The sequence below is a fragment of the Acipenser ruthenus genome, chromosome 3 (assembly GCF_902713425.1).
Source record: "Acipenser ruthenus chromosome 3, fAciRut3.2 maternal haplotype, whole genome shotgun sequence".
NCBI classification, from domain to species: domain Eukaryota; kingdom Metazoa; phylum Chordata; class Actinopteri; order Acipenseriformes; family Acipenseridae; genus Acipenser; species Acipenser ruthenus.
Window position 1 is genome coordinate 14,456,968 of NC_081191.1, and position 26,178 is coordinate 14,483,145.

Sequence of the window (26,178 nt, forward strand, 5' to 3'; positions counted from 1 at the left end):
GGAGGAGCATTTATATATTTTTGGAGGAGCATTTATATATTTTTGCTTAGTTTTTCAATGTAAATGTTAACAGTTTAAATACATTCTGTGTTGCCCCTTTGTTTTGTATAGACTGTTCCCCTAACAAGCATGGATGTAAACTCTATTTTCAATTGATTTGTAATTTAACTCTGATAAATGGTTAATTGCATAATGATTAAATATTTATTTATGCTGCACACAATAAAGGGTCAATGTAGACATGGTAGCTATCCAATATGTTTTCAAATAAATAAAACACTTGCTGATCATTTTTATGTCTAATGCACCAACCTGTCTAAATAGAAATGTAATAACTGTACACAGTATGGTGGGGTAGGCTAGTCTCCTAATCTAAACTTTAAAATTAAAAAAATAGATATGAATTAATGCTTTTAAGAGAGAGCAATCAGCAATGTTACTGTTATTATTTAAGGTTGTTTGTACAATACATAGAGGTAAAATACGGATATTTTAACATCCTTCTATATTAAGTACTCTGAAAAGTACTGTGCTTGGCATTGAAGAATGGGTTCAGAGAATGTCAACACAATACATGAGATTTAACAGCGGATCACAAAAACTTTACCTCTCAGTTTTGTCACATTAGATTTGTGGTCATCCTGAAGCTTGGGAACACTTCTGGGTCGTAAAATCCACTCCAGATAAAGAACAAAAGATGTCGAAGGCCTTCCAGGTAGCAGCAGCTGGATACACTATTTCATTGAACATAATGCGCCTCCAGTGTCTCAGCCTCAAGTAGTTTAACATCTGTTTCAGGTTCAAGAGATCTTGCTTTTGTAAGAATGTCCTTGAAGAAGGTGTTTGCTATTGTTGCCTCCATTCTGCCACTGACTATCCATCGACTCCTGTTATTTTAATTAAATGTAACTGAGTGCTATCCTAGCAGGTTCAAGGTACATGGGAGAGGCAAAAACATCTCATACACACTGTTTCTTCCAATAATATAAAACAGCCTTTTGTTACAAATAAGCCATTCGAAAACGACATGATAGCCTAAAAATATATAATGCATAATAATGCACCTTTTAAGTGACAATAGGTGGCTCCAGTCCAGATGTTATTCACATGATAAGCAAAAGAGATGCAAAAATGGTGACATTTGTGGAGTCCAGGTGTCAAAATAAGTAATGAAAAATGCATACATCTACCCAACCTGATTTAAAATGTATCTCGAGGCCTTCCATATTGAACAAAGGATATTTAAAACTGTAGGAGTTGTTGCTGAGTGCGCTAAGACATTGCTTCCCTTTTTTGTGTTTATAGGCTTAGTTTATAAGCGTAATGAGCAGGGTTGTGGGATACACTGCCATCATGGAAATGAGGTTAAAAGCTTGAATGGAGATAACCCCCTTTTTTTTTGCATAGTGGTTAAGATGCTCGATTATGGTGTGCGAGATTGCTGGTTCGCTCACAGTGTCTGTAGTGTTACACCTGTAGTCCACTGCAACAAAAAAACAGGCTAATTGGGTTGAGGGTCTGCAAACCCTATTTAATGTAGCATGTACAGTACAGAGTCTCAAACAGAGTAAAATGAAATTTGCATCTGTTGCCTGTGAGTAAAACGCTTTATCCACAAGCTGCTATTCTAGGTTTTCATTTTCAAGACCTTGTAAGCATTTAAATAAAGGCATTTTAAAATACATTTCTAACCTCTTATTAATACTAGAAATATTACCACTGAGCTCCCATTTTCTTCTGTGAAGATGCTTTGTTTTTTTGCTTATATTTCATACTGCAGTTAATTGGGAATATGCACAGATTTCAAACTCTGTAGATGACGAGTTGATGCTGCTTCTTGCTACTTAATCACTTCATAGTTCAAACTAACTTCAATTGTCTAGCTGCAATCTGCTACCAGGAAGCAGTAGTTTATTTCAAATGAATAAAACCTTGGTTAGCTCTCCTCCTTGGATGACTTCTAATATCTACTCCTGAAACGAACCCACAGTAAGAAAGTGAATTCAATTGAACAGCGATTGAATCCTATAGAGCTTCTGTTTTGACTAATCCGTTTTTACAGGGGCCTACTGGTACTAAGAAATTATGAAAATGTAATTTCTCTAAATGTGTGTTTTTTTGTTGTTGTTTACTTATATTGCATCTATATTAGCGATTAATTACTGAAAATCAGTAAAAAAAAAATTCTATATAACTTGGTGGACATTTCTAAAGCAAAGAAAATTTAAAATGAGTAATAATTACATGTGATTACTTTTAATTACTAAGAATTGCTTGCAAAATGAATAATTATGTTACTCTATTAAAGATTTGAAATATATATAGAAGGATACAATTCACAGTCAGCAGGGTATATTTAGATAGCTGAAACAAAAGCCCAGGGATTTTAATTTGTTAAAATTGTTAAGTATGGGTCTTAATCGGTTAAAAGGTAGAATTCCCAAGAAATGTGTCACACTGTACATAGAGCATGTAGAGTATAATGCTGAGCTCATAATAAATAAAAAAAATATATTTTGCATACAGGTAGATACTAACAATATATCTGTGTCAGAAGAGTTTGGATAATTCAGAGTCGGCACATAGTTCTACTCTACTATAATGTCAAGTTCTGCTGTTTACCCCAAGCCACGTTTTAATCTTGAGTACACTGCATTATGGGATCATTTTTTAAAACATATTTTAATAATAGCACTCTAAAACACAGCAGTGCTTGCGAATAAAACAGACTTAAGTGTAAGAAACAAACAGATTTTATTTTTATTGTTACCCATATTGGCTCTAAAATAAGTTAATCAATCACAAAATGTTAAACAGCGCCCCCTGTCTGTCTTCTGGTTACAGAATTGTGAATGTCGGAGTTCATTGTACTGTATCTATAATTCTATAACACTGTGATGTATTTCTCCCTTGGTGAAGGGACTGAAAAGTTCAAGTACCTCAGGTAAGGGATAAAAAAGAATGGGGAGGTTCCGTACCACTGCACTTCCGTTCTCCAGAGAGTAAAAAATCCAATACAGAAAGTCATTGCAGCGGTGACTTTACTCCACAGCTGACAACATATAAATCACTTTCTTTATTGCAGAATGAGAGAGAGGACCCATCTGCAATTGATATTTATTCTGCATTAATGTCATTAAAATGTCTGAGGCATTCATATTTCATGTCATAGATGTTTAATCCTATAGAAACAGCCAAATAACACTACAGAAAAGCTCAAAGGGACATTTGTTTTAAATCTGGGAAACTTCCTAAGCTTGTCGTAAGATATTACAATCCAGCATTCCAGGATATAAAGAGTTTATAAAATTCAGTTTTTTTTTTTAGGAATCTTGTCAGACTGTGATTAATCTACACAAACACAAACTTTGGTTAACATATTCAAGTTATAATGCAGTGGTAATATTTAATTAACCCTTTTACAGTAGGCAAAGAATATTTGAAAAAAAAAAGACAATAGGTTTCTTTTTTTTTAAACGACCTCTTATTATTTTATGATATAAACAATCACTGGGAATGGCTCTTATTAAATGTAATGAAATATACAGTATAGATACAGGGTACATGAACGTTCAGTGGGCACTTGAGTTACTGCACGAATGAGGATGACCGGGTAACCAACAAACCCAAAGGGGGCAAGTGGGTACAGTGCGCCTCACAAAGTGAAATCACACATTGGAGTATTGTTTTTTTTTTTTTTTTAATAACCTTTTAATAATATAAAATACATGATGTTATAAAGCTATTTGGCATGTTATATTAAAACTACTAAATTGTCCAAAATATAAATGATGTTTATTACAGTGTTGTTTGAATTATTTGGTTCTTCTTTAAAGCAACTATAAGGATAGCGGCAGCATAATGTAAATTTCAACCCAGTCCCAGTCCCACACTCTGTCACACATAGAAACATGACGCTTCTGCTTGAGTAATGCAAACATAAACCACTGACTAAAGAAAGTGGGATTAAGCCTCCGTTTGGTTGTGATTTTCCTCAGAGATTGTTTATTTTTGAATTTCCCGTGCAGAACCATCATATTTCATCTAAAATCAATTCTGCCAGGTTTTGAAAAAATCAGATCAGGATGCCTGATGGTAATGGCTGTTTTCAAAACAACGTATTCCAGTAGTTTCTTTTGACTTGGAGTCTGGAGCAGTTCAGGTTATGATACATGTACTGCTGTTTCCTGTTATGTTGTTAAAGGTTGATTAACAATGTGAAACACATTGAAGTACTGGTACTTCTTCCCTTCTCCATTTTAAAAAGAAAATACTCTTTTAAAGACATCTATACTAAAAGCTTCTTCCAGTTTTGACTGTGTGATCTACTACTTGTTTTTAGTTATCCTAATACACATATACAGGTTAATGTTAATTAAGGTTAAGGTTAAGGTTAATTTATTGTCAAAAATCTGATCAGATGAACACCAGTAAGCACATCGGCTGACTATTATTATTATTATTATTATTATTATTATTATTATTATTATTATTATTATTATTATTATTATTTTCTTACATATGTCTATTGTTTGTAGTATTTAGTGAATAATCTGGGTCCAATTATAAATCCATACCATTTTCTTTCTTTCTTAAATCTAATGCGCAAGACATGGATTTGTTTAATTAAAGTCTGTTTTATTATGACAAGTGACCTCAAGACAGTGAGCCACATGTAGCATCAGTTTTGTTGTGATTTTGCTCCAGGGCTTCTACATGTAGGTTAAAAATGAACAATTCCTTAATCCCCACAAGTTTACAGAAGACCTAAAAAAGCATGATGAAGCCTCAGGTCATTTTCTTACCCTTGGCCCAAGGGAGATGTCAGTGGCCACAGCCATTGAAGGCAAACATCTTAGGTAATTGGTACGTGCTTGTAAGCTGCAGTGCCCTGTTTTTTTTATTTTTTATTATTACTTGAAAACAGTTTTTCTCAGAAACAAGCACTGCTTTTTCTGTTTGAGAAACAGTTGCCTATTTTCAGGAAAGTAAATCTTAAATGGTAATAGAAACCAGATTAAGGCCTACAATAATGCCCAGCTGCATGGCAGACATGGACCTCTAAGATATTGGCCTTATATATATATATATATATATATAAGGCCAATAAATGCAAGTAGAATTAATTGACAATCATCCCAACACTACATAAAAGGCTGTGTAGACTGCATACAGTTTGTGACACCATGGAGGGTGAGGGTGAGGGCGAGGTTGCGGTCGCGGTCGAGGACAGGGACAGGGACAGCTGCAATGTCAAGGAAATGAAGTACAACCAAAAAGAGCTACCGTGTTGAATGAAATCAGAGCAAGTTGTTGACCATGTCATCAATGAGAGCAGCTGGGTTGATTGTCCAACCTAATCTGTGAAAAGGTCAACAGTGGCCTCTATCATCCGGATGCTCCACACAGAGAACCGGTAAGTGTATGGAACATGCATAGTGTACCCAGTTTGACAGTACATTTACTGACAGCAGTAGAGTAAAGAGTAACCACAGCATGCATTGAGTGCTTTGTTTCCAGAATTGAGAAAAAGGCATGCAGTGATGGCCGCAGTTGATTATTCCCTGATCAACTGGAGATGGCTGTAGTTGAGATGGTCCATGAAAAATTGATATTCACCTCATCGAAATCCAGCGACGCATTGTTGAAGACAACAATGTTTTTGAAGGCGTGAACACCATCAATCTACCTATAATTGTTTGTATTCTACAATGGCACCAAGTAACTATGAAAAAAATTTACTTGGTGCCTTTTGAAAGAAATAATCCCAGGGTGAAGCAACTGCGAGCAGAGTACGTTCAGGTAAGAACACTATATTCATGCCTCAGTATACTGCAATAGAAGTGCATACACAGGCACAGTGATGTTCTTATGATACTCTTAGCATGTGAGTTTGGTGCAGATACTGTAATACTGTGGTAGTACTGTGAGTTGATATGGATAAGTAAACCCAACTGTTCATCTCTATTTTCAGAAGGTAATGGAGCTGGATGCGAACGTCAATCGGCACAAATACATTTTTGTTGATGAGGCTGGCTTCAACCTGGCCAAACCACAAAGACGAGGCAGGAATATCATCGGCCAGTGTGCGACAACTCAAGTTCCAAGGCAGCGTGGGAGCAAAATCACCATGTGTGCTGCCATTTCAGACGATGGCGTGGTGGCCCATAGGCCGTTACTTGGGTCGTACAATTCCACACATCTACTGAATTTTCTAGATGAGCTGCACACTAACCCTGTTCAAGCTGATCAGGAGGTCACATATGTCATTGTGTGGGACAGTGTTAGCTTCCATCACACAGCGGTGGTGTGGGACTGGTTCGCAGCACAGCAGCAATTCATTGTAATGTACCTGCCACCATACTCACCTTTCCTCAATCCTATTGAGGAGTTCTTCTCTGCTTGGAGGTGGAGGGTTTACAATCATCAACCTTATCAGCACGCCACCCTTCTGCAGGCCATGGATGCTGCATGCAATGACATTACCCAAGAACAATGTCAGGCGTGGATTCGGCACTGTCACAAGACGGCCGGAGTGGGTGGCGTCAGACCAGAGCCAGGAAATAAACAACGGAGACTTGGGGTTTTGGTAAAGCTGAGCGCGTGATCGTGCTCAGCATTTAATAATTAACAAACAGAACAGAAAATAAAAGGGTTGAACACAAAACACAGGACACGGCACTTGAGGCCAAAATAAATAGATGAACAAAACGAACTAAACAGTGCACAGACAGACGAACAACACGGTGAGCAGATTTTACTACTACTTCTTATTATTATTTTTCCTAACATTTACCTCCGCTCCAATCTCGTTCTCCACTCACCGAACACCTAACCCCAACTGAATGCTACGTGTCTCTATATATACACTGTTGTGCTGAGATTCAATTACTAATTAATTATTCACTTGAATCCCAGCACGTGAATTAATTCTGTGCAACCCCGTGCTCACATATTACATTTAACCAGCACGTGAAGTGATTTGTGCCCTCCTCGTGCCTAAATATAAATCTACCTTTTTAAATACACGTGAAACACAGACCCGTTTATATCCCGTGTACCAATCTACACACCAACATTAACACACGCACGCAACATACAACACATAATATGCACACAGGGGCGGGGCACATTGCCACATATACCCCCCCCTGTGCAAAGCACACATGGCCTCAACGGCCACCTCCCCCCTTAAAAATCCAGCAGTCCAGGACAAAGTCTCGGGCTGGGAAGGGAGGCTTCAGTGGGCCCATGGCTGGCCATGCTGTCAGCACCCCTGCCGGTAGTGGCACGGCTGACAGCCTGCTGGTCCACGCCTGCAGCGAAATTGCTGCGGGGATGCTGGTCTCCTGACCTCTCCCCCGATCTCCGGCAGCGAAACTGCTGCAGTGGGAGCAGGTCTCCTGACCTCCCCCACGATCTCCGGCAGCGAAACTGCTGCAGTGGGAGCAGGTCTCCAGACCTCCTCCCCCTTCTTCGTGGCCGACAGCTCCCCTTTCTGGGGCTCCGGCCACCGTACTCCCTGTCGTGGAGGTACGGGAAGCAGAGACAGCTCCTGCTGTTCTGCTTCTGGCAGTGGCGGAGGCAGAGGCAGCTCCTGCTCCTCTGCTCCTGGAAGTGGCAGAGGCAGCTCCTGCTCCTCTGCTCCTGGCGGTGGTGGTGGCGGAGGCAGAGGCAGCTCCTGCTGCTCTGCTCCTGGTGGTGGTGGAGGCAGAGGCAGCTCCTGCTCCTCTGCTCCTGGAAGTGGCAGAGGCAGCTCCTGCTCCTCTGCTCCTGGCGGTGGTGGTGGCGGAGGCAGAGGCAGCTCCTGCTGCTCTGCTCCTGGTGGTGGTGGAGGCAGAGGCAGCTCCTGCTCCTCTGCTCCTGGAAGTGGCAGAGTCAGCTCCTGCTCCTCTGCTCCTGGCGGTGGTGGTGGCGGAGGCAGAGGCAGCTCCTGCTGCTCTGCTCCTGGTGGTGGTGGAGGCAGAGGCAGCTCCTGCTCCTCTGCTCCTGGAAGTGGCAGAGGCAGCTCCTGCTCCTCTGCTCCTGGCGGTGGTGGTGGCGGAGGCAGAGGCAGCTCCTGCTGCTCTGCTCCTGCCGGTGAAGATGGTGGAGGCAGAGGCAGCTCCTGCTGCTCTGCTCCTGGCGGTGGTGGAGGCAGAGGCAGCTCCTGCTCCTCTGCTCCTAGTGGAGGAAGCGGTGGAGTCGGCGGAGGCAGAGGCAGCTCCTGCTGCTCTGCTCCTTGCGGTGGAGGCAGAGGCCATGGGGCTGATGCTGGCCACTCAGAGGGAGGCTGTGGCGGCTGGGCTGGTGTGCGCCGTGCTCCCTTCAGCAGCATAAACAGAGGCTGCTGGGGAACACCAGCATCCTGCCCTTCTCCCCCCCCAGAAAATTTCAGGGGGTTGAGCCTGTAATTCCTCTCCTTCTGGCTCTTGGGACGGCAGCAGCAGGTGAACCAACAGGCATGCTTCCTCTGCTGGTGGACACTGGGACAGCGGGCCTTGTTCCTCTGCTGGTGGAGGTGGAACCAGCAGGTATTCTCCCTCTGCTGGCAGCTTGGGTCCTAGGGCTGTGGAAGCCCCGACTTCCCTCTCTTCGGGCTGTGGACGCACTGACTCCTCCCTTTTGGGCTGTGGACGCACCGACTCCTCCCTTTTGGGCTGTGGACGCACCGACTCCTCCCTTTTGGGCTGTGGACGCACCGACTCCCCCCTCTTGGGCTGTGGACGTTCGGGCTCCCCCCACTCAGGCGTAGGACGTTCGGGCTCCCCCCACTCAGGCGTAGGACGTTCGGGCTCCCCCCACTCAGGCGTAGGACGTTTGGGCTCCTCCCACTCAGGCGTAGGACGTTCGGGCTCCTCCCACTCAGGCGTAGGACGTTCGGGCTCCTCCCACTCAGGCTTAGGACGTTCGGGCTCCTCCCACTCGGGCGTTGGACGCTCAGGCTCCTCCCACTTGGGCTGTGGACGCTCAGGCTCCTCCCACTTGGGCTGTGGACGCTCAGGCTCCTCCCACTTGGGCTGTGGACGCTCAGGCTCCTCCCACTTGGGCTGTGGACGCTCAGGCTCCTCCCACTTGGGCTGTGGACGCTCAGGCTCCTCCCACTTGGGCTGTGGAGGCAAAACCAGCAGGCATTCTTCCTCTGCTGGTGGCAACGGGGACAGCAGGCATTCTTCCTCTGCTGGTGGACCTGCTACCTGGGCTGCTGTTCCACTTATAACTGCCTCCAGGTAGCTGAGGACCAACTCCACACCTTCCTCCCAGGTGCTTAGGGTCTGTTCCCTCGCATATGCCTCCCATCGCTCTCTGTCCATAAACCGCAGGAACCGGACGGCTACTGGGATAGACTGGGCCTCCAGCCCAGCATTCTCCAGGATCCAGTCCCGCAGTTTGATGGCGTCTTCTGCCATTTTTTTAAAAAAAATTTTTAATTTTTTTTTTTTAATCCAAATATGCGGTTCCTGCTCTGGCCTGAGTCCTGGAGGCGCTGTAGATCCCACGCAGGACACCACGTGTCACAAAGACGGCCGGAGTGGGTGGCGTCAGACCAGAGCCAGGAAATAAACAACGGAGACTTGGGGTTTTGGTAAAGCTGAGCGCGTGATCGTGCTCAGCATTTAATAATTAACAAACAGAACAGAAAATAAAAGGGTTGAACACAAAACACAGGACACGGCACTTGAGGCCAAAATAAATAGACGAACAAAACGAACTAAACAGTGCACAGACAGACGAACAACACGGTGAGCAGATTTTACTACTACTACTTCTTATTATTTTTCCTAACATTTACCTCCGCTCCAATCTCGTTCTCCACTCACCGAACACCTAACCCCGACTGAATGCTACGTGTCTCTATATATACACTGTTGTGCTGGGATTCAATTACTAATTAATTATTCACTTGAATCCCAGCACATGAATTAATTCTGTGCAACCCCGTGCTCACATATTACATTTAACCAGCACGTGAAGTGATTTGTGCCCTCCTCATGCCTAAATATAAATCTACCTTTTTAAATACACGTGAAACACAGACCCGTTTATATCCCGTGTACCAATCTATACACCAACATTAACACACGCACGCAACATACAACACATAATATGCACACAGGGGCGGGGCACATTGCCACAGGCACGCAAGAAGGTTTTTTCCCAGGTGCATGGCAAACGAAAACATTTTTTGTGATGTCGATGAGAACTTGTGACCAAATGTACATGAGAGGCGAAATGTACCTGAGTGACCTGGTATGGTTTATGCTTAAATAATTCATTTGTATTCATTTCTGTTTGCAGATTTTGGGCTCCTCTTCAATGATGAAAATGTCTTTTGACAAATGTATCATGAGTTTATTGTTCTTGGGTTCACTGTTTGTTCAAATGATTAAGCAATAATGCTGTTATGTTCTTTTGTTTCAATGACTAAACTAATGATGTGATGATATTTCATTAATAAATTCTGGTTTGGAGCCAACTATGTTGTTTTGCAAAATGGATTAACTAAACAGAATTCAAAACTCAAGGTTTTGCGTCTTTAACAGACTTCTGCCACTAAAGTTAGTGGTTTTGATTCTTGTGTTAAGAGTTTTGAAAATTGTGCCAATGATTTCATAAACTTGATTTTACCAACTGAAAAAAACTGTAATGGAGTGTCAGATAAGAATAAATAGCACGTGTTGTTCTCTGGTTGATAAAATGGTTTCTTTCCAGAAAATAGCAATATTCTGTTTTTATATATGCTGTTGTTTTCATATTTTAAAAATAGTGATATGTCGTAGATAGCTGGTGGCTGTAAACACTGGAAAAACACAGAGGAGAGGATTATTGTCACTCAAGCTTGGATAAAAATGATGATTTACAGTTTTTGATGCAATGCTGTCTCTGTGCATAAGGTTTAAAAATGGTAATAAAAAATGAGTACTTTACTCAGAACAGCCATTGTGCTCAATGTGTAACCTTAAGGTACCATAATCATCATTGATTGGCCAGCCTTTTTAATGCTCTCAGTTTTCCCTGATACATCTCAAAAGTGATTACTGATTACTATTATGTCTGAAGTATTATTTTTTTCAAGGCAGCTGTGCCAAACCCAGGAATCCCATCTGCCACTCTATTTTGTAGACGCTGTGTATTCTGAATAGGCACTGAACAGCTTCCAGACGTGGTGGCACATATAATCATGTGTGGAAGATAAAAAGGAAAGAAAACAACATATGCAGTGTTAACTGTGTCTGACTGAACACATTTCTTAGGGACTTTTTTTGCACAGGAATCCCTGTTAACCTTTTCTGTTAGCGACAAAAGACCCCCCTCACACACACACACACACACACACACACACACTCTTAGCTGATGATGCTGAATAAAGTAATGGAGCCAGTCATAATTGGAGGTTTAAAAATCAATAGTTTATATGGTTTGGTATCTCCCTGGTTTCTTTATTGTGTGCTTACTGGAGAAAAGCAACCATGTGCAACCCATGTGGAATGACCCCATGCTTACTATATATGCTTCTCATGAGAAAACAGGCACTATTCACATTTGATCATGGCTGTATGTTATAGAGAAGTTATAAGGACTGTACCTTGATTACAATATCCTGTTAGATTGAAAAATGCAGCTGAATAAGATGTAATACAGTCCTTACAGAGCCTGTCCCCACAGTTACTCCAAAGAGATTGTGATGATTGAAAACACATGTAATTTTATCAAAAACATGTGTACGCTCTCAAAAACAGAACAAGGCATATCAACTTCTAGCTATGCCCTCTAGATCTGCCGGCATTTGTTTGAAATTGACAAAGTTCGTATTTAAGTAATAATGTCTAATAGCTTGGTCCATTATCTGGCAGTTAATGGCTGGGTAAAGCTAGTGTCGGATCTAAGGCAAAGCTAAAGATGCTTAACATCCGAGCCGGTCATTAGCTTGCTGGCAATGGACCGGTTGAGCATGTGTTATTACTATTTTCAATCAAACCTTGTTTTTTCAGCTACAAAACAACATTTCACCTTAACTAAATCTGGAACTATTGTAAGAAATAAATCTTCTTTGAGATTTTTAAAATGTGATTATAAGTGTTCTCTATATCCTGTTGCAATTGCACCTACAATTATGTAAATTTGTGCTGTTCGTTCTCATTATTGCTATTCACATTTTCAGACTGCTTTACTCCAGGGCCCCAGCGTGATCCTGGGATCTTTCATTTGGCACACACATGATATTTTATGACACTGGAAAACTAACTACAAAGGGAGTAGAATTGAGTGAACAATAAACCAAGCTAGATGAGACTTCCCGTTTACTTTTGCAGACTACAGTTTTCTCGATCGCTTAAACACATTTCCTGAAACAATATCCTATGTTACCAAAACAGTTAACACATGAATCAAAACGGTCTTGTGGTTTGCAAAACTTCAAAAATCCTTTGCAAAATGCAATAATGCTTTCAAATCTCAAAATGAAATATTCACATTAAAATAATACATTTGTCATGAAATGAAAAGCTCACATTATCAACCATTTCACAAAAGTGCAATAAATTCAAAATATAAACATCAACATGTTTAACCCTTTTTATTAATTTTTTCCTTATACCATTTCTGCCTGTTTACTCTTCTTCCTTTATTGGAAATTGTGTATTGTGACCATACATGTTACCTATAAGTGTATATCTTTTTTTTCAGTAGACTTAGCCCCGGATGACCCAGTCATCACTGAAAACTTGTACATAAAATCACAGTTTGCTATAATTACAATAGAAAACAAACTTTTTTTTAACAAAAAAGGGATTTTACAGGTATTCAACATCCAGCCTCTGATTTCTGTCAGGCCACATGTTCTCATCAACATCACAGAGAATGTTTTCTCTGGCCATTCATCTCATAAAAAAGCACCTTGCATGGCAGAGCCACCCTTGACATGCCTCCTCCATGGCCTGGAGAAGTGTTGCCTGCTCATGGGGATTACGGTCATACACATTCTAGCGCTAGGTGAAAAAAAAATTCCTCTATGGGGTTCAGGAAGGGAGAGTAGGGTGGGAGGAACACCATTGAGAAGCGTGCATGAGCTTCAAACCACCCTCGGACAAGCGCAGAGTGGTGGAAGCTGACATTGTCCCATACAATGACAAAGTTTGTCAGCTCTGGCCCTTCCAGCACTCTCTCTTCTGGGGGGTAAGACTTTCATACATTGAATCTAGGAACACCAGCAGGTGTGCTGTGTTATATGGGCCTATGGTGGCATTATGGGAGATTGCACCATTTCTAAAAATGACAGCACACATGGTTATATTTCCTCCACGCTGACCCAGGACATCAACTGTGGCACGATGACCAATGAGATTTCATCCACGTCTCATTTTTCTGGTCACATTGAAACCAGCCTCATCTACAAATACGTATTCATGTGGAGCAACACTGGCATCAAGCTCCAGTATTCTCCGAAAAAAAAAGAGTATCACAGATTATACAATATCAAGATTACAGTGCAGTCCATATTGTTAGTCTAACCATTACAGTATATATATATATATATATATATAGTAAATTAACCATTACAGTATATATATATATATATATATATAGTAAATGAATCGACCCTCTTCGCGGTTCTAGCCCCTTTAAAAACACGACCCAACACACTGGAATGGATTTTAAAGCGCTGGTGCTCTATTTTTAATAAACACCAAAATAAACAAAAATACAAAACAAACACCTAGCTCTGTACGAGCACTAACTAACACACAGGAACACCCTGACTACCACTGGGACAGCTAGGCTGTTTCCCCACTACACAATAAACAACACCACACAGGTTTAATACAACACACTTTACCTTACGACTGCTGGGAAGCAGAGTACCTCTTCCTGCCTCCTACTCAACAGCCAAGAGCAGACTGACTGCTCTCCTTATAAACCTTGCACCTGGCTCTAATTTACAATCACAGCCAGGTGCAGGTGATAATTAACAATAAAACAATTAACAGAAAAACAATTAAACAAAACAAATGTGCATTCCGCACATGTTTTTACTGCAGAGAGGTTTTAACCCCCTCCCTGCTGTCTCACAATATATATATATATATATATATATATATATATATATATATATATGTTTATATTACAGCATAGTACAGTAAAGAATGCAGTGCATGACTTACTTGTGCATACTGATACCGCATCTCCTGAACCTTATCAGTGTTCCTCTCAGACTGAAAGCCACCAGGGAGAGTCGAAACAGTTGGGTTCAGATAGGCAGAAGCAGGGAAAAGAAGAAACTTTGTCAAACACAAAACCACCAGAAATCCAGACATCCAACAAATTTGAGCCACTTCAACATTTAGATGACTAAAACCAACATGGCTGTTTTTTAAAAATGTAGCACTAGATGCGCAAAACAATTACATCCCAAAAGTAGACATGATTTCCATTACACGAGAGTAGATGTTAAAACTTCATGCTGATTTGAACTCGGCTCTCGCCAAGATAAGCACCAACTAAGCTTTACAGCTTTACAGTAAACTAATGTGATCCATATGTGTCTCCATCCATTTACGTTTCCTTCCATATGATGATGTAGATATCCTTCTGTCTGGTGTTAATGGCTGAAGTGTAATGCTGGCTCCAGGGATCAGCTTATTTTGCCTCCCTGGCGCATCAGCACACACAACGGCTGCGATGCTGGCTCCGGGGATCAACCAAAGTGCGGCCTCCCCAGCGCATCAGCATGACAACCGTCTGGATTGAGCTAAGTAGGGTACATCTCTGGGGTTTTCAAGTGGGCACCTTCCATCCTCAGTGTTTCGTCGACTAGCCCATGACACCTCAAGAGGGCTCGACGGTGATTCTGGTGTCCCAGCTTCACCCCCCTCCGTCCCCCACTCAACTAATCTAATCTAAATCTAAAACAAAATGGCCAAAATGGTTTAATAGATCAATTACAAAAAATATTCAGCGAAAAAAGGCACTTTACAGAGCATTTAAAAGGGACCAAAAACAAAGTACACAGAAAGAGTACTTGGAACTGCAAACACAAGTCAAAAAGGAAAGGCCAAGAGAGAGATAGAAATCAATATTGCTAAGGGGGCTAAAACCAATTCCAAAATGTTTTTCCAATATTATAACAGCAAGAAAACATTCAAAGAGGAGGTTAAATGTCTAAGAGACACAAATGGCAAAATCATAGATGAAGAAAAAAAAATAGCAAATATATTAAATGATTACTTTTCACAGGTTTTTACAAAGGAGGACACGGACAACATGCCCCACATGTCGACCTGTTCCTATCCAATTTTAAATAACTTTAGCATAACAGAGGCAGAAGTGTTAAAGGGACTAGGAGCTCTTAAAATAAACAAATCCCCTGGGCCGGATGAGATCCTCCCAATAGTACTCAAAGAAATGAAAGAAGTTATTTACAAACCTCTAACCAAGATCATGCAACAGTCTCTTGACACAGGGGTTGTACCGACAGACTGGAAAATAGCAAACGTAATACCGATCCACAAAAAGGGAGACAAAACCGAACCAGGTAACTACAGACCAATAAGCCTGACTTCTATTATATATAAACTTATGGAAACTACAATAAGATCAAAAATGGAAAATTACCGGAAAGGGAGATCGTGTCTAACTAACCTACTTGACTTTTTTGAGGATGCAACATTGAAAATGGATAATTGCAAAGCATACGACATGGTTTATTTATATTTCCCGAAAGCTTTTGACAAAGTCCCGCATAAAAGATTAATTCTCAAACTGAACACAGTAGGGATTCAAAGAAATGCATGCACATGGATTAGGGAGTGGTTAACATGTAGAAAACAGAAAGTACTGATTAGAGGAGAAACCTCAAAATGGAGCGAGGTAACCAGTGGTGTACCACAGGGATCAGTATTAGGTCCTCTGCTATTCCTAATCTACATTAATGATTTAGATTCTGGTATAGTAAGCAAACTTAAATTTGCAGACAACACAAAAATAGGAGGAGTGGCAAACACTGTTGCAGCAGCAAAGGTCATTCAAAATGATCTAGACAGCATTCAGAACTGGGCAGACACATGGCAAATTAAATTTAATAGAGAAAAGTGTAAAGTATTGCATGCAGGCAATAAAAATGTGCATTATAAATATCATAATGGAGATACTGAAATTGAAGAAGGGAACTATGAAAAAGACCTAGGAGTTTATGTTGACTCAGAAATGTCTTCATCTAGACAATATGGGGAAGCTATAAAAAAGGCCAACAAGATGCTCGGATATATTGTGAGGTGTTGAATTTAAATCAAGGGAAGTAATGTTAAAACTTTACAATGCATTAGTAAGACCTCACCTAGAATATTGTGTTCAGTTCTGGTCACCTCGTTACAAAAAGGATATTGCTGCTCTAGAAAGTGCAAAGAAGAGCAACCAGAATTATCCCGGGTTTAAAAGGCATGTCGTATCCAGACAGGCTTAAAGAATTGAATCTATTCAGTCTTGAACAAAGAAGACTACGCGGTGATCTAATTCAAACATTCAAAATCCTAAAATGTATAGACAATGTCGACCCAAGGGACTTCTTTGACCTGAAAAAAGAAACAAGGACCAGGGGTCAGAAATGGAGATTAGATAAAGGGGCATTCAGAACAGAAAATAGGAGGCACTTTTTTATACAGAGAATTGTGAGGGTCTGGAACCAACTCCCCAGTAATGTTGATGAAGCTGACACCCTGGGATCCTTCAAGGAGTTGCTTGATGAGATTCTGGGATCAATAAGCTACTAACAACCAAATGAGCAAGATGGGCTGAATGGCCTCCTCTCGTTTGTAAACTTTCTTATGTTCTTATGTTCTTATGTCGCACCCTGTACACTTGTTTCGTTTTAATTCGGTTTCTCTTAAGGACACGGTCAATAGTTGCCAAACAAACACGATTAATATTTGGAAATGTATCATTGTCCTGAATGATCCTGCTCTGAACATCATGAACATGCATTGTTTGCAGTGAACAGGTCCACAATTGCAGTTTCCTGTGAAGAGTCGTCCTCTGCCACCAGAAGGAGGTTTTCCTTCAATTCTAAAAATGGATGGAATGTTGACAGATGGGAATACAATATACAATTGAATGAAAGCAAAACTACACCTACAAATATACTTTTCGCTTACAGTACAATACAGTACAGACAAAGGTCACTTACCTATTCTCATTCCTGAAGATACGAATGACTGAAGCAAACATTGATCTGATGAGATTGGGTTGCACCCGCTGTCGAGCTTCTCTCATGGTCAGTCCATGGTAGATTACATGAACAACGATGGTTGCTCGTATCTCATTTGATAGATTATGTGTTCGTCCTCTTACTCGTCCTCATCCTTGTCCTCATCCTCTTCCTCTGCCTCTTCCTCTGCCTCTTCCTCTTCCTCTTCCTCTTCCTCTTCCTCTTCCTCTTCCTCTTTGAGCTCCAGCTTGTCTTCCCTCTCCATTTCTCTCCCACAACTGAGAGTTCACCTGTGGCCACTTTTATTCATGATTAAGGTTTGATTGAAAAATTTAGCAATTTGCATTTGCACATGTGAAGTATAAATGAATGTAATTGGAATTGATTGCTTTCAGTTGTAAACGTATGGATTCAATGAGAAAACAAGAAACCCTCACATGAATTTTGTGCTAAATGTAGAGATTTGTGTTAAGTGTTTTGCAAAAGCGTGTTCTAGTTTTGCAATCTTTGTGAAAACAAGTATAAAAACACTAATGGTTTTGCAAAGGAGGCTATTGTTTCAGCTGTGCAGTTATTGGTTTTGGTGTCTTTGACCACAGTTTCATTCACATTGATTTAGCAATTAAATGTGTAATTAAATGTATTTATGGTATATACTTTGATGCAGAAATTATATTGATGAACAAATTGGACTGTTTTTTGTTAAAATGATATGTTCTTGTGTGCCATACTGTCACAGGGTTAGAGCTATGCACTCACCATGAGGCTGGTTAGTGTCAAGTCCAACAAGCAGACCTACAAATTAACGTTCAAGTACGGTACTGTGACGTCTTTGGCTATGCATTAGCTGGTTACCAGTTTCTAACAGGAAGTTGACACTAGATGAATCTCTGGAGTTTCATTCCATATTTCCTGTTAACTAGGAACCAGTGAATGACAGAAAAGAATATTAAAGAGTCAGCTGGTTCACATCTGGCAGTTGAGTCTCTGTCAGTCAACTCCAAAGAGATACACTTTATTATTCTGCACCCATATACATAAATTATATGCTATATTGTATTGGTACAGACAGTCCTGTTTCATTAATTGCAGCTCCCGCCCTGAATAATACTGCCTGCAATGCAGCATTTGCTTTAAGGGTATTCAAAGCTTTGGTTGAAAGTAGTTTTTAAATCAGCTTATTTTTAAATTAAACATATGGTCATCAAATGTGTTTTCTGTGTAATTAAATGTTACTAAAGTATACCACTGCACCACAGTATAAGTGCAGTGTAGGATTCTTCTCTAAAACAGTACTGTTACTCTCTGGGTCATAGTGAAATCTTAATGACCTTTCACCTTAATGGTGTGACTAGAATATGAATGTATCGGCATATTATAAACATGTGATTTTGGAAGATGTTACTTTTATGTTTTCCACAACCATGTTTTTTTTTTGTAAATACCAATATAATTTCTGCTGTAATGCAACAATTAATTCTAGTCATTTTTTGAAATACTGTTCTTCAATATTTGTTTTTACATTAATTAGAAATCAATTAACAGATTCCTATGTAATGTGTTTACTATGGGGGTGCAGGCTTCACTCACCCCTGTAATAAAATGTTAAATCAAAAGGAAACTAGCTTGGGGAATATACACCAGGCTATTGTAAAATAAAAATTTTATTCTGTATTTAAAAGCACTCTCACTCACTGTAGGCCGAAGTTAGAGTTTTTTTTTTGTGATAATGATTATTACCAATCTCTTGCAGTAGCCACCTTTTACCACACAGCTTTATAAACTGTGATCTTCACATAGACTGTATAGTAGAATCTCCCTCCATTTTTAACTGGCATTTATGCAGTGTTAGCAGAAAGATGTCAGGAAACCACAAGGCTTCAGTTTGCAACACCTGCTGGTGGCATTAGCCTTGAAATTCCAGTTTCTAGCCACGTAGCGCCCTCTAGCATGCAAAACACGTAATGTTAGGTTAAACAATAGGCCCATCGCCCATTTCTTAATCATAAAAACACAGAAAAATAAAATGCTTTAATCTAAACTCTCCTACATGTTTCAGGCACTGCTTGTGTTTACAAAGATATATGGAGGACACTTGCAGTTATACAGTAGATTCGGGTTGTATTGATTCATTTTACTGGGAAAGGTTTTTGAAAATAATTTGAAATATGATTGTGTTCATGTTGTTGTCTTTATTATAGTTTGATACGTCTTTCATAGCTTAAGAAAAAACATTTACCAGATGAAGGACTGGCCAACCTTAAAAGCACAGTTTCCCTTTGACAGGGAGGATGACTAAACAACCATTGATTTGAAATCACTGCTCATATTATTATTATTATTATTATTATTATTATTATTATTATTATTATTATTATTATTATTATTTATTTCTTAGCAGACATATATAGCGAAACTATAATGATGTATATACAGTATTATATGTAACAACAGAGAGCCTACCCACGGGTCTTACTCAAGCCAGTAATTCACTCAAGGTTTCTGCTGACTGTAAACCATTCCACCACAGTTTTCATGGTTTATTATGTCTGCAGAATCCCTCAAGTGAATTACCTGACTCACAGTTATTCATTATTCTGTATTCATTTATTTTTCATCAATTCCTTGGTGGGGGATGGTGGTGAAGCCAGGTGGATAGCCTGCAGGGTAGACACAACACGCAAGTGAAGAACTTCTCATCTCCACAAGGTCACCATTGGCTTCCAGGTGAATAGTTTATTTTCCAATTGATGATTGCCTTGAATTTAAATATGAAACACAATTTAAATGCATTGTCTCCGTTATATGAAATATTTTGTGTTTTTTTTTTTTTTAAACATATTTGTAAAATGTATAAAGCCACATGCGGTATAATAATATATTTTGATATATTAAAAAAAAAAGATATATATATATATATATATATATATATATATATACACACACATACTGTATATATATATATATATATATTCCAGTGTTGTACAAAAATATTAGACATTTCAAGTATATGAATGATTGTATGTATGTATAACAACTTTGTAATCAACAATCAATAAGAGTTGTGTTTTTTTTTGTGCCAGATCTCATTTTGGACACTAAAATTCCATTAAAATTCAAATATAGAGTGACTGGTCCAATCACACTTAGCTTTTTAAACTTACTTTCTTATCAGTATGGAATACTTGCTATTTAAACAGTATACTCCATGATGGTTCATTGAGTGCTATGCTTTTTTCTCTCACGATGATGGCTGTAAACAAGCCATTCAGGTCCTTTGGGATCTCATCGGTTATTTGGTGATCCTCACAATTGGAATAACTACAGTTCTCAATGAACGTTCGTGGAGTATCCTCTATATCTATCTCCCTGTATGATACATCCACTAAAATAGGAATGTTTTGTAAACTCTATTTATTTGAATGCTAAAACCTAATTATCATTAGACATAACAAAATAAAAACAACTGAGTAATAAATAATGCAGCTTGCTATATTCAGGATAGTGTTCTAGGGTAGTTTTTAGTTCCCTTTCTCTTTAGAAAGCTGTTCTGTTCGGTTCTGCATTTTGTGCTTCACCTTCTCTTAGCTCTCCATCCCCTAGCATCTGGCTCCCATAAGCCCCAGCCCCAGAGATAGATGTGCAGTTCTCTCCACGGCCCACTTCCATGTGCGAAACAGCTGGGGAAGACCAGGGGAGACCATGTGAGGAGCTATAAATTCCGCAGGAACTTTGGCCACTTAACATCAGCTCATCCCTCTACTGTTATTAATCATGGCTGGTAAGCGAACAGATCTCAGGTGTGTTCTGTCATTCTGCTCTCCATCATCTCCACTTATTCACCTCTTCTCGATTCACACTGTGGCCTCGCTAAACAAGAGGAAGAACAGAAAACAACTTTGATTTATAGTTAGAATTACTATAATATATATATATATATATATATATATATATATATATATATATTTACGAAAACCACCATGTGCAAGGCGGTTCTCCTTGATGTGTGCTTTTCAGAAACTGAGCGTCACACTGACATCTATTTATAACCGTATGTGCGCACAGTGAAGGGTTTTAGAACATATGTGTTAACCATTAAAAATAATCGTGCACAACTGGTAATGAAGTGGTGTTTTGAAACATTCTGTATGGTGGTAACCACTAGTAATTCATACAGTAAATGGTAAATAGTATTTTCTTTCTTTAATATAACATCCAGTCTTTTGTTCTTTAAGGCTTGACTATACAGGGTTGCAAATTGTTTTGAAAATTGGTGCTAAACTGTTTTGAAAGTCCAATAAAGTCCTCTACCGACTGCTGCACGGTGGTACTTAGGGTGCTGCTCACTTCTTTGGGTATTTGCCAGTGTACCAGTGTAAATTGGTATCCTATATGCCACAGATGAAGACAATACTTGTACGTCATGGCTTTTGACAAAAATGTTAGCAGGCTGCTTTTATCTAGATATTCATACCATAGAAAAGGCAATGCAAGAGGTATTTTTAAGAGCTTTTAGCAATAAAAAATGCACATCACTTTAATCAGTTGAATATGTATGTATGTACATTGGTCTGTCTGTATGTCTACTTCAGAGTATATTGTATAACTTGCTTATAAGTTATAGAATGAAGCTTAATATTGGGGTACATGCAGGTAAAATGGAGGTTGTATGTCAGTTCATCTTTCTAACTATATTAATCCATCATCCTGGGTGATTCAGCTTGCTCACTACCTGTATTCAGTGATTGACTAGTTTTTTTCAGATGTCACAGTTGTCTGTAGCTGCTATCGGCTCTCAGTGATCTCTATGTTGTTACAACCCCACTCACAACCATGCTTAGACTGATCAGCCATTTTAAACTCCAGGTTTTTAATTCTACCCAGCAAACCGGCAAACGGTCCAAGCCTTCATGATGTATTTTCTAATTGTTCTTAATGAATTGACAACTGCTCCTCTTTTTTTAATTCCCAAAGGAACCTTTTTTTCCAATTCACTCTTTAAAAGAAGTGTCAATTTGAGAAAATAATGTTTTAGTAAAGGCTGATTCCTATAAAATGTTGAGTGAACTGCAGTAAAATCCACTATAATCATAATACCACTTACACTAATAAAGGACTCCCCTATGTTTGAATTTGTAGAAACATTTGCTTTGTGTTCTTATAACATTCTGATGCTCCAATTACCGTATGCACAGCAGATAGGTCATGTGTGTTGAGTTAGGCTGATATAGTGGTATGTACAGTATAAAGCCTGTGCGCTAGCACCTGAAATTATTGCACTATAAAATTGAAGAAGTTTGTGGGACAATGCAGCTGGGTTACTTGACATTACTCAGCTTGTCTATTAAACTAAACTATAAACAAGTGCAGTATATACTGAAGCGTTAAAAAATCATAATACTGATAAAAACACATGATCAATATATACTGTTTATGCAGTCCCATACACTTCCCTCCAACAATAAGTATTTTGTATACATTAAATCATTTGGTAAAATGTAATCCCACAGAATATCATAAAATATATTATGTATCCAACATTTTAAATTCTGTTACATTGTATGATAGTGCATTATTAATACATTTTACAAAAGAAAGATTAAAAAATAAGGTATGCTGTGTAATTTAACAGAGTAGGTATAGGCGGAGTTGCAGGGGTTGTGAACGTGGTAGCAATACCACAAACAGCTATGCGGGAACATTGTCAATACCTGAAATATGCAGAACTAGAGATTAATATAAAGCTTGCAAGGTTTTTAGGCAGAAAATCTGTAGTATAATTAATACAAGTGCCTAGAACATTCATTGGTCAATCTGCAAGCCAATTACTGTCAGTCCTCTCGTGGGAGAAGGGCATTGTTTTTTTCACAATTGAGTTCTTGCTATTCATGAGAAATACATAAATAAATAAACAAATTCACAAATGCGAAATCTACATATTGAATCCTGCTCGATAATTGGTTATTCTGTGTTTCTGCTTACTGTTTTATGTACAGAAATCAATATGCTCACAACAATACAAACATTTCCACTCTACAGAAATTCATTTTAGATGGCAAGACGATTAGAGATTTTTTTTTAGCAGAATACCTGAGGTCTGATTATAGTGAATTTTTCAACAGTGATTAATTTATATAACATGGGTGTACCTAGTATTTAATTTAAAATATAATGCCAGTTATAAACAAATAAACAGCGCTGTTTCATCACACAGTGATGTTCATTTTCATTCCATATGACTGCTGTCTCTAATTGTCACACAGACAATTCTTCAAGATGAAAAATATTAAATGAGACTGAGTTCAAAATGTTCCGAGCAGGATCTTGTACATGCGGTACTTTAGTTAAGTTACAAAAATACATTTTTAAATGTTTTTTTACAAAAGCTGCTTGCCACCTTAGAATCTATTATGCTAGCTTTCTCAAACCCCGATAAACTGGACATTCTATTACTCACTCACTCACCAATCCTCCAGAGCAATGAACCATCTCAACGGATCAAATAGAAAATTCTAATTTGCGGTATGTTTTAGACACGGATGTAGGAGCAGCCCCTTATTTTCATTCCCCTTGAAGTTGTGCTGGATCCATGATAATCTGTCACGACAATAATTAATGGCTCCAGCCATCAGTACAGAACGAACCTCCTGAGTGTGACTCGCTATGCAGTGTCAGTACAGAGGGTACCTCCTAGAGCTGGGCTTGCATTGCGGCCTGTGCACATTCCAGCACAAGACTCTCTACAGGATTCATGCCCTGTTCAAGACATCATCATGTACGAATCAAACCTCCTTTTCAAAGACACACATTATGATTTAAGCGTTCAACCTAACAGCAAATTAGATTCCCAAAGCACTGAGTATCCTATAATACAGACTTTAAATTCTTACCAGATTCCGTAATCAATCATACTTTGTCACGCTGCATACTCAAAATCCTATTGTAGAATTCTACTTTTGCTTTACTCAATGCAATTAGTGTCTCTTTTCACATACGTCATTCCTCATCAGATTACAATATCACTCGTTAATCACAGTTCAGTTATGCTCGGTCATGTCGACTACTCAAAATTCTACTATAGAATCGATGGCTTTTGCTTACTTAATGCAATTCATGTCTCCCTACGATATAAGTTACTAATCAGGCTGACATATCACCTTCGCTACTTGCAATTAACGTTCCCTCTAACTCACTACCCTGGATACAAATTTCACTGCAGGACATTCAAGGATCTGCTCCAACCTTCATCTTCCAAACCACCCATCACAAAGGAGTCCTGGAGTCCTGTCAACACACTGTGCTCCGGATGCTTCTCTCCACTCAAGGATTTCGTTCGAGAAACAACGTTCGTCTCTGCTACTGTTCCTACAGTTCCTCCGGCATGGCGAAATCAGTTCCGTGATCCATCATTGGATCCCTGCATCAAAGACCTTAATCTTCAGTCTCAGGGTCATGTATTTTGTACATTTAAAACACGTAAAATATCATACTAATTGTATTTATTGCCTTTTCTGCTCCTTCTAGCTACCTATTGAGGCATCCTGCTGCAGTTCATATAGAACTTAAACTTCAATCTCAGGTCACATATTCCATACATTTAAAGCATGCCTATCTATCAAGGTCCTGCTGCAGTTCAAGGGATGTTTTCTGTCTTTCTTAAAGTAAATCTGATATATTAAGGGAAGGAGCAACTGTTCACATTGTTCGCACTAATTCTGTCTACACACTTCCGTGCTGAGATATCTGGCTTCCGCAACCGCCGTTTCTAACTACACAGAACCTGCCAGGTCTCCAGATCCTGATTTTCTGCAACTCCAAGATCTTCTCCAAAAGGCGGCCTTTCTTCCTTGAACTATTAGTGCCATTCCTTCAGGATTGGAGCTGCAACCACAGCCACTCAATGAAACATTCCTGCGCATGTCATCAAAAAGCTTGCTCGGTGGTCTTCAGAGGCTCATGAACAATGATTTACATAATTAACAATATTAAAGACATTCTAGTTGCCGAACAACAACTGGAACCTTCACCCTAATGAAGGACTTTACTCCAGGATCCAACCCTACCATATCTCAGAATCTCTTAGCCTATCCTTTAGGGGGGGAGTATGCGATGCTCTTCTGCCTAATATTGTTTGTTCACTGAAGGTTGCATAGATTTATTATTTTATTGTTTGTTATTTTTTAGCTAGTGGCACCGAGATGCTCCGATGGATGAGGCTGTGCTCCAACTACTTGTACTCTACTTATTTTTCTTCAACCATTGTTTGGGTTCAATGTTTTTGGAAATCTGTAAGATTTTGTATTATAAGAAAGGTGGTTATTTAATGCAAGATTGTCCTGACTGAATAGTGCTGAGAGATAACCAGTACTGAGTGCTGTTCATCTGCACCAGAAGCAAACAAATGGGTGCCTTGCACAAAACAATATATTGAGAGTGCAACACTATAATCTGGTTAGGAGACAAAGACTTTCACCAATATATCAATAAACATATGCAGACATCGATATTGTTCTCCTGATGGGTAATTCAAAACATAATCAATCATCTTTTAAACACACAGTGGGTTATATACTGTACATTCCATTCCTTCATTATCATTCATTAGTAATTAATCAGCACAGCTGGATAATCTCGGAAGTTCAACAATCCATAAGGTGTGTTTACATTGGTGATTATTCTTTAAAAGTTGATAGAATACCTGATGTGCAACTCCAGCAGATATTAGAAACTGAATTATATATAAAAACTTACCGGTGGAACATAACTTAGGTGGACATAATACAATAGTATCTGTGGGGGAAAAAATAAGTATGATATTTATTGGTATGAGATCAGAAAATACAAATTATTTATTGACTGAGGGAAAGGCCTACGAGTGGTAATTCGATCCTGAACTTACGAGAGGCATGTATTGTCTGATCTTGTAACTACAACACACCTATCAACAACTGTGATAAAGATGCTTTTTCATATTATGCAGTGCTTGCTATATTGCACAA